Raw genomic sequence first — 14,147 nt, forward strand, 5'->3', positions numbered from 1 at the left:
CCGGTTGGAAACCCTGGATTGCCCAGTCAAGGAACATATGAGAGATTTGATGCTTCCTGTTCCCGACCCCTGCCCTTTTCTCTCTCTATCTCAACTCTCTCTAAAAAAATCAATATATAAAATATTTTGAAAAAAAGCAAAATGCAATGCTTTAAAACTAGGGTACTTCAAAGTTTCTGGATTCAAAATTTGTATTCAAACACTGATATTTATTTTCACATCTAATAACCAATTAGATGTTATGGTAAAAAATAAAAAATAATCCCATTCAAAATAATATCAAAACTTAAAAACATAAAATTAAGCCTAATATAAAATAAGAGAATTTTAAGCTTACTAAAATAAGCACAAAGCATAATATTATATTGAACATGTAAAGAGAATGAAGTTATTAGAAAAACAAACTATGTTCATAGATAAGATTCAACATTTTAAAGAACATTATTTCCCTCTCAAAATAATTTATAAATTTAATGCAGTTCCAAGGCAAAAATCCTTATAAGAATTTGCAAAGCCCTTGACAAACTGATTATAAAATTCTCTTTGGAAAGCTGTATAAATGTTAAGAATTTTTTAAAGGGCACTGTTAGGAGAGAAGTTTATGCTATACACATCAACATTAAAAAAATAAAACCATGCTATTTTCACAAGAATATACAAATCAAGTAATGGGACAGAACAGGTAGTTCTACAGTATGTCACAAATCACTAGGAAAGACATAGCTCAATGTACTTTTGCTACATTTTGCTTTTCAGAAAGAAAATATATATTCCTATTTCATAGAAGACAAAATCTCAGGTAAGTTAAGGAATTAAATGTGGATATTAAAATTGTAAACATATTAAAAGATAACATGAGCCGTGGCCGGTTGGCTCAGCCGTAGAGCGCCAGCCCGGCACGTAGAAGTCCTGGGTTTGATTCAGAGTACATAGGAGAAGCACCCATTTGCTTCTTCACCCTTCCCCCACTCCTTCCTCTCTGTCTCCCTCTTCCCCTCCCACAGCCAGGGCTCCCCTGGAGCAAAGTTGGCCCAGATGCTTAGGATGGCTCTATGGCCTCTGCCTCAGGCACTAGGATGGCTCTGGTTGCAACAGAGCAACGCCCCAGATGGGCAGAGCATCGCCCCCTGGAGGGCATGCCAGGTGGATCCCTGTCAGGTGCATGTGGAGTCTGTCTGAGTACCTCCATGCTTCTAACTTCAGAAAAATACCCCCCAAATTAAATAAATAAATAATATAAGATAATGAGTTTCAGATGGAAATGTTTTCTTAAGCAAGTCAGTAAAAAAAAGCTTATAGAAAAATAAACACATTTAACTAAATAAGATATATTAAGTATATCAAAATACAGTCCAACTTAGTCTACAAGTTTTTTTATGTAACTTTTTTTTTTTTTTTTTTTGTATTTTTCTGAATCTGGAAACGGGGAGAGACAGTCAGACAGACTCCCACATGCGCCCAACCGGGATCCACTCGGCATGCCCACCAGGGGCGACGATCTGCCCACCAGGGGGTGACGCTCTGCCCCTCCGGGGCGTTGCTGTGCCGCGACCAGAGCCACTCTAGCGCCTGGGGCAGAGGCCAAGGAGCCATCCCCAGCGCCTGGGGCCATCTTTGCTCCAATGGAGCCTTGGCTGCGGGAGGGGAAGAGAGAGACAGAGAGGAAGGGGGGGGTGGAGAAGCAAATGGCCGCTTCTCCTATGTGCCCTGGCCGAGAATCGAACCCGGGTCCCCCACACGCCAGGCTGACGCTCTACCGCTGAGCCAACCGGCCAGGGCCTATGTAACTTTTAAGAGCAGGCAAAACTAGTCTATGGTATTTGAAGTCAGAAAAGTGGTTCCCTTTGAGGAAGGGCAGACTGGGTCGTAGTTGGAGAGGATGAAGGAGTCTGGGAGTGCTGGTGAAGTTCTGTTGATAGGTGATGATTTTACTTTTTGAAAAACCATCAAGTTGTACATATATATACATATATATATACACATATATATATGTGGACTTTTTACATGCACATTAAATAAATTTAAAATAAATATAATCTAAACATAATTTAAATGCAAACAAGATTGGAGAGTAATTGTATTACATATAAAGGAAACTTAGCATCCAAAAAATGTATTTTTGCAAAACTTCACAAAATCAAATTAAAACAATATACCATTTTTTACCTATATGATTGACAAGAATTCTTAAGACCTCAAATGTTGAGGCCCTGGCCGGTTGGCTCGCAGCGTCCCCAAACTGCGGCCCCCTGAGGCCATTTATTCGGCCCCCCACCGCACTTCTGGAAGGGGCATCTCTTTCATTGGTGGTCAGTGAGAGGAACACTGTATGTGGCGGCCCTCCAACGGTCTGAGGGACAGTGAACTGGCTCACTGTGTAAAAAGTTTGGGGACCCCTGGTCGGGCTGGTGTGCAGGAGTCCCAGGTTCGATTCCCAGCCAGGGCACACAGGAGAGGCACCCATCTGCTTCTCCACCCTTCTCCCTCTCCTTCCTCTCTGTCTCTCTCTTCCCCTCCCGCAGCCAAGGCTCCATTGGAGCAAAGATGGCCCAGGTGCTGAGGATGGCTATGTGGCCTCTGCCTCAGGCGCTAGGATGGCTCTGGATGCAACAGAGCAATGCCCCAGATGGGCAGAGCATAGCCCCCTGGTGGGCATGCCGGGTGGATCTCGGTCGGGCGCATGCAGGAATCTGTCTGACTGCCTCCCTGTTTCAGCTTTAAAAAAAAAAAATGTTGAGTTAACAAAGAAGCAGTTTCCCTATGTATCCTCATATGAAACCAGTGGAAAAATAAACTAGTTTGAACAGCTGTAAGAATAATTAAACATCATTTCTATTAAACTGAAAGTTCATATAACTTACACTTCAGCAATTACATTTGTGCATATACAGTGTGTCCGTAAAGTCATGGTGCACTTTTGACCGGTCACAGGAAAGCAACAAAAGACGATAGAAATGTGAAATCTGCACCAAATAAAAGGAAAACTCTCCCAGTTTCATACCTATTCAGTGCAGTTCGATGTGGGCTCATGCACAGATTTTTTAGGGCTCCTTAGGTAGCTATCTTGTATAGCCTCTACAGACTCGTCACTGACTGATGGCCTACCAGAACGGGGTTTCTCCACGAATCTGACGGTTTCCTTCAACTGCTTATCCCACTGAGTAATGTTATTTCTATGTGGTGGCACTTCGTTATAAATGCACCGATATTCACGTTGCACTTTGGTCACAGATTTAAATTTAGCAAGCCACAGAACACACTGAACTTTCCTTTGTACTGTCCACATCTCAACTGGCATGGCTGTGGGCTGCTCCGCTGTATACACGGTGTTACGTCATCATCTGTGCATGTGCACATGCTGCCACATCATCCTACAGAAACTGGGAGGGTTTCCTTTTTTTTTTAAAGATTTTATTTATTCATTATAGAGAGGAGAGAGAGAGAGAGAGAGAGAGAAAGAGAGAGAGAGAGAGAGAGAGAGAGAGAGAAGGGGGGAGGAGCAGGAAGCATCAACTCCCATATGTGTTTTGACCAGGCAAGCCCAGGGTTTTGAACCGGCAACCTCAGTGTTTCCAGGTTGACGCTTTATCCACTGCGCCACCACAGGTCAGGCAGGGTTTTCTTTTATTTGGTGCAGATTTCACATTTCTATCGTCTTTTGTTGCTTTCCTGTGACCAGTCAAAAGTGCACTATGACTTTACGGACACACTGAATACCATAGAGCAATATGTTTCAAACTGATGTCAACCATGCAGGTTTCTTAAATCAACTTCATATATTATAACTAGGGTTTGTTTTTTTATGAAACAAAAATAATAAAATATTTAAAAGTAAAAAATACCAAAATGATGCCATGAACAAGCTACCAGTCCAAGACATGCTCCTCTCTGGGCCAAATGAAGAAGCAAAAGATTCAAGTTTTTGTAAGGCTACTTAATAATTTAAAATCTCAGATTGTTCTTACAACCTTTTTAGTACAAAAAAGCTCATTCAATTATAAATTTTGGTGACTCTTAAGGTTAATGATGGCTGTGAGGTTGGGTGTTTTTATATTTGCACCTACCAAAATCAAAGGTTGACAAAGTTGTACATATCCCCAATTTTGTTTCTGAAATTTCACTGATCTCTGACATCCAAAAGTGTGAGAATTATTGTTCTGCTTTTTACCTCAGCTGTTTCAAGCAGATCAAAGTCACAGACTGAAGCTTTCATGTTGTGACTAGTGAACTAATCACTCACACCTTGGCACATTCAATAGATGAATGTCGAGGGTACTGAGGCATATAAATCAGTTGGCTTCATTTAATTCCACAGGAAGGCCTTTTAAAAATGTGTGCCATTGTTCACAAGGGCATAGCACTAGAGGGAGATGAGTTCTTACAAATCCGTCATTATGGTGAAAAGCAATCCAGGGAATGGGTCAAAACCCTCATCTCTCTTTGGATATGCTGGCACATAAATACAGGAGGGAGTAAGCTGAATAGGTAAGAATGGAGAAGAGCAAATGCAAGTAACGGTTTAGACCTACTGGATTTAAGTTTAAAAAAAACCCCAAATATTAATAATCAGCAACTAAATGTTATAGTTTTGTCCATAAGAAAGCAATGGTGTTATTGATCTGTGGTCCAGCTAGAAAAGCATTCTTAATCTGACAGTAAAGAAATAACATTTGATGGAAAACAATTCTCCTTGAGGTTTGCTTTAAATGGTAAAAACATGCTCAGAATATTCTAATTTTATCTATAATATTTCCTGCTCATTTAACTTAACTTTTAAAGGGTTTTATATGGTATTTTTAGGAGCATGAGTTCTATCATATTTCTACAATGGAAAGTGCTTATTTTTACTTACTATACATTAATGACTTTCAAGTAGCCCTATTATTATTCCTTCATATAATTTCTTCTGTTTGCAAATCCTGCACATCAGGAATCATTGAATACTGCTAATTCCCAAATCTCCCATGATTGTATAACTGGAGGTTCCAAATGTGAATGGTTTTAGGGACTGAGCAATAACATAAACATGTAAAGTCGTAATTTGGAGTGGTGAGGACTTGGTGAACAGGAGAGTCCATGTTCTTGTTTTTGTTCTATGTGGATTTTGAAAACGTGTAGAATTCTAACAGGAGTTTTAAGTATCAGTAGCAATGGATTGAAGTTCTAAAAAAGAAGGAAAGAGTCTGACTGCTGGTGGTGGAGTGGATAGAGTGTTGACCCTGAACACTGGGGTCTCTGGTTCAAAACCCTGAGGTGGGCCTAGCCAGTTGGCTCAGTGGTAGAACATTGGGTCAGTGTATGGACATCCCAGGTTCATTTCCCAGCCAGGGCACACGTGAGAAGCGACCATCTGCTTCTCCACCTCTCCCCCTCTTTTTTCTTTCTGTCTATCTTTCTCTTCCCTTACTGCAGCCATGGCTTGGTTAGAACAAAGTTGGCCCCAGGCACTGAGGATGGCTCTATGACCTCACCTCAGGCACTAAAAATAGCTCAGTTACCAACCAACAGAGCAACAGCCCCAGATGGAGCATCATCCGGTAGTAGGCTTGCCAGGTGAATCCTGGTCAGGGTGCATGCAGGAGTCTGTCTTTCTGTCTCCCCGCTTCTCATTTAAGAAAAAAAACCTCAAGGTCATTGGCTTGAGCATGGGCTTGCCAGCTTGAGTGTAGGATCCCTGGCTTGAGCACAGGATCATCAACATGATCCCAAGGTTGCTGGCTTGAGGCCTAAGGTCACTGGCTTGAACAAAATATCACTGGGTTGGCTTGAGCTCCCTGGTCAAGGCATGTACGAGAAGCAATCAATGAACAACTAAAGTGAAGCATCTACAAGTAGATGTTTCTCATCTCTCTCTTCCCCTCTCTGGCTCTCTCTCAAATCAATGAAAATATATACATACATACGTACATACATACATACGAAGGGAAGAAAAACTGAGATGGCCTTTTAGAAATGAAGGTCTGCTTTCTCTAACTTAGGGCATGATTCACGCTGTAGCAGCCTCCCAGCTTTGACCAATGATAACCAATCTTTGTTTTAGCCACCTACAGTTCTGAGAAAACCCCTTCATTCATTATCTTTAGCTAAGAAGAGACGATCCTAAACTTCTATCATTTAAAAAAATCACTGATAAAGGTAAATGATCCAAAGAAAAATAATTCATGTCATAAAACTGATGCACTTGAAACACTCCTCACATTTCCAGTCCTAAACTCTGCTGTTTTATCTGCAGTAGGCCTCTTAAAACTGTGCCATTGCACAAGGAGAAAAGTCAGCATTGCAGAAGTCATTGGCAAAGACTTTCTTCTTTCCTCTTGAATAGATGTCTCCCTAAATAGTCCATGAATCTCTCAGAGAGTGACAGCATCTCAGAGAGTAAGTGTCTCTAGGAAATTCTCTGGAGCATAAGCTGTAAGCTTTATATGAAAATATTATTCCAAGAAAGCAAGAACAAGAGGCTTTAAAATGGATCATCAAAACCCAGTGAGAATGAAAAGAAACAGAGCAATCTGAGAAAGAAAGGCATTCAATGAAACAAGTCTGGACCGCTTCCTGAGTCCCTGCCCAGAGATGGGTTTCAGGGCTTCCTAGTGGCCCTTCTGTTTTCATAGTTTTATTTACTATAGAAGCTTTTAGGGCTCAAATTCACAAGTTTCACATACTTTGTACTCAAGGCCAATAACTACTAAGCTTGAAAGAGTAAGAAAAGGCTGAGTGAAGTGATATCTGGTGAAAAAATAGAAAATTACAGTAAAAGTGACTTCACTGGTTCAACTCCCCCATTTTACAGGAATAGAAACTGAGCTCTTAGAATGACAACTCAAAGCAAGAGTAATGTGAGTAGCAATCTTGGTTTTATTTTATTTTTTTACTTTATACTTAGTTGGGGTTTTTTTTCCTACATAACACTGCCTGCATTGATAATGTTTATTTTTTAAAATAGTAAAGCAAGCACTTATGAAACTACCACCCAGGTAGAGCTCTGGAACACTACCAGCCCCTTAGAAGCCTTCACATGCCCCTCCACACTGCACCCATCCACACTGCACCCCTCTCACTGCACCCTCCTCCCCCCACCAAAGGACAATACTCTCTCGCATAGTTGGTGAGTGTTTACTTACTTTATTTCACTTCATAGTTTAACTACTTAGCTATGTATCTCTGAACAATATATTTTCAGTTTTGTTTATTTAATGGAATCATATCATTATATGTAAACTTTCACACCTGACATTTTTTATTCAACGTATATTTGTGAGGGTCAACTAGATTGATGTGTGGAGCTGTAGTTTGTTCATTTTATTGATGAATAATAGTCTACTGTTAATATATCATACTTCATTAATCCATGTGACTGTTGATAGACAACTGGATGTGTCCAGTTTGTTGCTATTATCAAATATACTGGTCTAAACATTCTTGAACATGACTCCTGGCTTACATGTGTGTTGTGGTAACCCTCCAGAAGAATATGTTCCCGGCTGGTGATCAAGGGTTTATGACATGTGAGCAGAATTCAATTCAACTTAGAGACAGAGAGAAAATGTAAGGTAAAAGGCACAGCGGCTTTAGTTCACTCTAGGCTCAGCTTAGATGGAGCCCGAACGACTTTGCTCAGTGGGATGAAATCTCCAAGTGCCTGTGATGTTCAGATGTCTGCAGGAAACAGCAGCAGAAGAAGGAGGGTCTCGAAGCTCAGCTCCTTAAATATTTATGAGCTGGCCACCATGCCTGTTTAAGTCTTGTTCAGTAACAAGTTACAAGTTCAATACCATGTTTACATATATTTTTTGTTTTACTTTTATCATTTTTAACACCTACACTATCAGCCTACAACAGCCACACTTCTCAACTCCAGGTCAAAACATGTTTACATCTCGCTTTGGAACTCGGCCAATAACAGGTTTACCCTAACAGTGTGCTACAGTTTCTTTAGGGTATATACCTGTTCAGGGTATAGCTCCTGCATTACAGAGTAGAAACACAGTCTCTCTACTTAAAGGCTTTTAGCAGGAAAAAAAAATGTAATTCTTAATTTAAAATGACTTAAACAATGAGACATTCACTATTTTGCATAATGAGAAATCTAGACCTAAGGAAAATCCAGTGTTGTTCGTTTTAGCACTCAACAATGTTATCAGGGATCTGGGAAATTTCCATTTTCTGCTGTGCCATCCTGAGTGTCCCTGTCACTTAATTCTCAGGCTAGACCCTCATAGTCACAAGATAACTGCAACAGTTCCAGACATCATATCCAGTTACAACCAGATCTACAGGAAGAAGAGCCCATCTTCTCCAATGTCTTTCTTTTAGGTATAAGAGAATCTTTCCCTACAGCTCCCAGCCAACTCTCTCTCATCTCACAGGTGAGAATTACATAACACGCCCTGCCTACATCAATCACTGAAAAGGAAAAGAAAACCTGTGCAAGCCAATCAAGATATTTAAAGTACACCCTCACAGCCTCTGTGAGTGCATCGCCATGGGGAGAAAGTTCTATCCTTAACTTTTCCCTTGATTTTGTTATCATTAAATATAGTGGTGTGTAGTATTTATTGTACCAAATAAAACATGTTAACATATACAAAAGTAGAGAGAACAGCCTAATGAATCGAACAATAAACCCCATCCCATGTACCCATCTTCTGGTTCACAAATAATTTATGGTGCATCTCCTTTCATCTATATCCCTTTCACTTCCCTATCGCCTCCCCAGGTTATTTTGAAAAGTAAATACAGCTGTGTGTCATTTCATCTGTAAATATATCATATATATCTTTAAAAGATAAAAATCCTTGAAAAACAAAACCACAGTACAATTATCGCATCTTTAAAAAAATAAGATTCTTAATATTTACAAATATTCTGTTAGTATTCAGATATCTCCAATTGTCTCATAAATGTGTGTGTTAAAAGAGTTCCTTAGAATCGAGATCAGAGCAAATCCCACACATTGCAACTGGTCTTCTGTTGTGGACCGTTAATGGCAAGGGGCCACTGTAGATTTGAGGTTTAGCAAAAGGCTAAGTTCTCCCCCCTCCATCTCCATATTTGGCTTTGATGCTGACTATTTGCACCCACTCTACTTCCTTCCTTGGGTTGCAGGAAGCAATATACATGCCCTTCCTCTGACTCTTTGTTTGTTTCAGATGTTTGTAAATTTCACTAATGTATCCTGTTTTTGCCTTGGGAGAGTTCCTGTCTTAGCCTTTGATGTGCAACTTTGTATCAGCGTCCTTGATTTGCATAGGTCTATATAATAAAGCGAACTGGGGCTATGACTCACTCAGATACTGCCAGGCAGTTTGAAGAGTCCTCCCAGTCCCACTGGTTTTACCGTTATTTGGAGCCATGCTGGTCCGTGGCAGTCTTCTAAGTAGGACCAGGGAGGTGGGCAACTTGGGGAGAAACAGGGACAGAAAAAGACTTTGCTTGGGGTGACGGGTGCACAGTGTGGTGTGCAGATGATGTTCTGTTGAGTTGTGCACTTAAAACCAGTATGATTTTGTGAACAAGTGTCATCCCAATAAATTCAATTAAAAAATCAGGGTTCTACAAATGAGAAGATGTGCAGCTGAATGAATGCCAAGCAAACGCTAGAGCCCATAAGCTAACAGCCCCCAAACAGGCTGTCATTGGTCTTCCTCAAAGACCCACTAATGAAGGTCAGTAGTCACAGGGCAGTCGGGTTACAATCTAGTAGGCCTTTTTCCTTCAATCGGCAAGAAATATTAAAGATTCAGATTTCTCAGCAAAAGCACAGCACAAAGAAAAGAGGATTGTTAAAAACTGAATAGGGAAGAACAGGGATTTAATGCTAATTCCACTATGGAAGGAGTTTGTTATTAAGAGATCAGCCACTAGCAACAGATTAATAAAAAACGGTGAAAGACCAGAAAATTATAGTTCCCTGGCAAATGATACCTATTGATTAAAATAAAATTTAAAAATATAAAAGATAATTATTTCAACTCACCACTTCTTCATAATTAATTTTGCTTTTAATCTGCACTTAGTTTTAAAATTAGGTTGTAAATACTTGAAATGATTGGTATTGAATTTGAAATTGTAATTTTTTTTAATGTGGAGTGAAGATAAACTGCTAGCAGAGTGATATAGTGCTAACAAGTCTTTTTTACTGTTGTTTATTAATACCTCTCCTGTTTCTAAAAGTGATTTGCAGTAGCAAAATAAAATACATAGATATGATAATATTGGGGAAAAAATCAAAGCAGAGTAAAAAGGCAAAATTCAAGACATGAGAGGAGTAAAAAAGAAGAAGAATTAAGCAGAAAACATGGTTGGAAGGAAGGAGTCTATCAAACAGAAAATGAGGGCAAGAAAATTCTTATAACTGTAGTAAAATAAATCATACTTTCATTTACAGAACACATTTACTATATTTTTTAAATAATAGGACTTTTTAAAGTTTATGTTCTCTTTTCCCACTTTTCCAGCCAATTTCTTTCTGTGCACAAGTCAATGAACAGGAAAATATGTTGACTATCAGCACAGCCTCTCCAGGGACATGGCAGGTGGCTGTGCCCAGGAAAGGGTCTAGGGCAATGGTTCTCCATTAAGGCAATTTTGCCCTCAGGGGACAGTTGGCAATGTCTGGAGGCATTTTTGTTTGTCGTAACTATGGGAAGAGTACTATTGTATTCTAGTAGGTAGAAGCCAAGCTGCTGCTAAATATCTTACAATGTGCAGGACAAGCCCTACTCCCCACTCCCAATAAAGAATTATCCAGCCCAAAATGTCAATGGGGTTGAGATCCCCATTGACAATCCCTGATCAAGTGAAAAAAGATGTAGAAATACTCCGAGGTACCAGCCCATCACACATCATTAACATACATAGAATGACTTCGAAATCTTTTGTCCACCAAATTCATCCTCTACAATGGCCAGCTAGTAATGTGTCGGTTCTTGACTTCATTCAGAAAAAAAAATTCACAACGTGAGTCCAGGTGATTTTGAGAGTATGTTTATAAAAACTCAGGACAGTGAAACAAGGAAGGGCCAAGAAAAGATGGAGCAACTTGGCTCTCTAGAAACCAAATGAGCCTACAACTGGGAAATCAGAGAAAATAGCATCTCCTGGAATGAGCTGCTGCAGCCCACTGCTCCCCTGGTTGCAAATCTCTTGAGGGTTGTCCCAGTGGAGCCCCAGCTCTACGTCAATGAGGCGTCCCTGATTCAACTTCCCCGTGCAGTGGGAAACTCCTGCTTATCAGCAGGACTGGCAGCCTCTTCCAGATTACTCTTGAGGCGGCTATGAGGATGCTACTTATCAGTGCCGAGACTAACAGCCACTGGAGGAAAGACACGACCGACAGATAAGTTAGTTGTAAGAATCACACAGGCAGTTTATTACTCACAAATCCTTTTGGTGTGCCAGGGTACAGCTTAAGGGGGCGCTATCAGGGTGCTCCTCTCAGCTCTCTTTGGTCAGAGCTCAGAGCAGCATGGAGACAGTTCACATTCATGTTGGAGTCTGGGCGACTTCCACAGCAGGGGGCCCCTCAGCTTTAGTACCTTTTCTGGCCAACGCCTTCTAAGGGGCAATCTACAGGATTATCATCTCAAACCTCCTCTTTGGGAGTTCCTTGAAGGGAGCCCTTTTTACGTTAATTTACTGAAATGTTACATCAAGCCACTTTTAAGATCTTCCTAGAGAAGCTTCTTGTTTGTGTTAACTTATAGAGTTATGACATCAAGCCACTTCTTATCTTTGTATATACAACTTCACACACACACACTAACTGGCCCTGCTTGAAAGTCAGAGTCTGTTTATCATATCTGTACACACTATATTAATTCCTATCTAGGTGGCATACTTTATTTAACTCCCTTAATTAATTTTAATATTATATCTTAATTATTTTTATATAGCTTCCATGTTTTTCTATATTTCTATATATTTAATTACTTTAACATTATATTACTATAACAGGACCCTTAAATTTTAGAAGATACAGGCCTGTGGGGGAAGAAGAGAGGAAGAAGAGGGGAAGGGGGGAGGCGTGTAGGATGGTCAGCAATGGGGGAAGGTCACGTGAGAAACCCAGACCCGGGAACTTTGGATGGAGCCACCCACAACCATGCACACCAAAAGAAAATTCCCAGGAGTCCTTTGGAAAAGAGTGACTGTCTGCCAGCCAGTGAGATTTCACCACGTCATATTAGCTTGACCACCCTAGAAACCCTTTAAATATCCCCTACGCGGATCCCCCTATGCGACTCCTCTGGCCTCTGTTCCCGGGACCAGAGAACCTCATAGGGCGGGATGCGCTGAACTAAATAAAGCTTTTGCTATTCCACACTTCATGGCTACGCCCCTTCCTTCTTCCTGGGGCTGGGGGGGGAGGGGACGGGGGGGGGGGATGGAGGAGTGGGATACCTTACAAGGGGGAAGGGAAAAGAGTAGGTATGTTCCCAGGAGGGAGAGGGTAGTGGGTCCTTTGTTTTGAGGGGACTTTTTTAAATATTGGAAGTTTAGGGGATAATTTCAACAGAACATTCATCAGCATTTCCCAGTGTGCTCTCCTAGGGCCAGGTCTCCACTGATCCATTGATCTGCCAGCACCCCCTGGGCCTGGAGCCAAAGCACAGTGAGGCCTCGATGTTACCTGTAGCTGGTTATAAATTTCTTGGCTCTTCAGCTATGCCTCAGTTTCCCCATTCTACTTGCCAAGGAATATTTCTAGCTTCTTACTATCGTGTCTCATTACTACAAAATTTATGAACTTAAAAGCATTTAACTATTCTCCTTTTAATATGCAATGTCAGAGAACTGTTTTCAACATTAAAGGCCCAAACAAAAAAACATTTTCAAGCAAAAATATTTCAACTAATCATAATTTTTCCATTTTCTAAAAGGTCTAATTAGTGGAGATTTTCTTTCATAAAAATCTTGGTTCGGAAGTGCAAAGCCAGTAGCCAAGGCTATCATCACAGCCGCCTGGCCCATGCAGGTTCGCATTGGATTCGGACAGTCGGTAAAGAAACAATGGAGCCAAGAACTGGTGGGCCATCATCTTTAATCCTAGCTTGCACCCAGTGGGCAAGAAATACACACACTGGGCTCCAAAACCCACTCATTCAGTGCTCACAAAGCTACTGACTTATCCGAGTTTCCTAGAATCAAAGGTTTCTAGCTCACCAGACTTATTCACCTCTGTTCCCCATCTCCTTCCTTCTCCCTGCACAAACTCTGCACTAACTGGCTTCTCACTCAGCACTCTGCCATCTTGGCGGCTTCTCCTGGCCTCCTCCACGTGGCCTTTCTCTGCTCTCCTCTGCTCTCTCCTCTAATATTAATCTCAGCAAGCTCCCATTCTGCCTCCATGATGCTTCTCATCTCTCTCCCTTCCTGTCTGTCTGTCTCTATCTGTCCCTCTGTCTCTATCACCAAAGGAAAAACAAACAAAAAAAACAACAACTACAAAACAAAACAAAAAAAACCCTAGGAGGCCAGACAGAACAAAAGATGAACTTCAACCAATTCCAAAACCAAAAAGTACAAGACAGGAAGACACTGATATCACAGAATGATTTATAGAAAAGCATAAATATTTTATTCAGCTGAAAGCTTAATGTAAGTCAACATGTGACTCTCTCTCCAAAAAAGGAAACTAATATGACCTTGGGTTGTATTAATAGACATACAGTAGCTATAATAAAGGAGATAAATGTTTCTCTGTCCTCTACACCCTAAATGGAGAAGGAACTGGGGATATTTAGCCTGAAGAAAGAAAGTGGATTGATTGTTCTCTTTAAATATTTAAAGAAATGTCATGTAGCAGCAGCCCTCACAAGTTCAGCATACAATAGGTAAAATATATGAATAGATAAATTTGGATTTTCTTCCTAACTGAAAATTGCCTTGGGAGAGAATAAGGTCTCCATTACTAGACTAGATTAGTTTCATACACAGCGTAGGTTGGATTCAAGTCCTGGAAAAGTGATCAGAATGAATGGCTGTTAGGTATTTTGAACTTTGAGATTCTATGATTTGGAATAACCCAGAAAGCTGGAGTCTTTGGGTAAAGCCGTGATAGTGGATTGCAAAAACATGGGGATTAGTGAAAGAGAGTTGCTCCATCCTCAAGAATTATGAAGCAAAACTCTTGGTTTTGCTTACAG

This window comes from Saccopteryx leptura, chromosome 4 (genome assembly GCF_036850995.1).
Source record: "Saccopteryx leptura isolate mSacLep1 chromosome 4, mSacLep1_pri_phased_curated, whole genome shotgun sequence".
NCBI classification, from domain to species: Eukaryota; Metazoa; Chordata; class Mammalia; order Chiroptera; family Emballonuridae; genus Saccopteryx; species Saccopteryx leptura.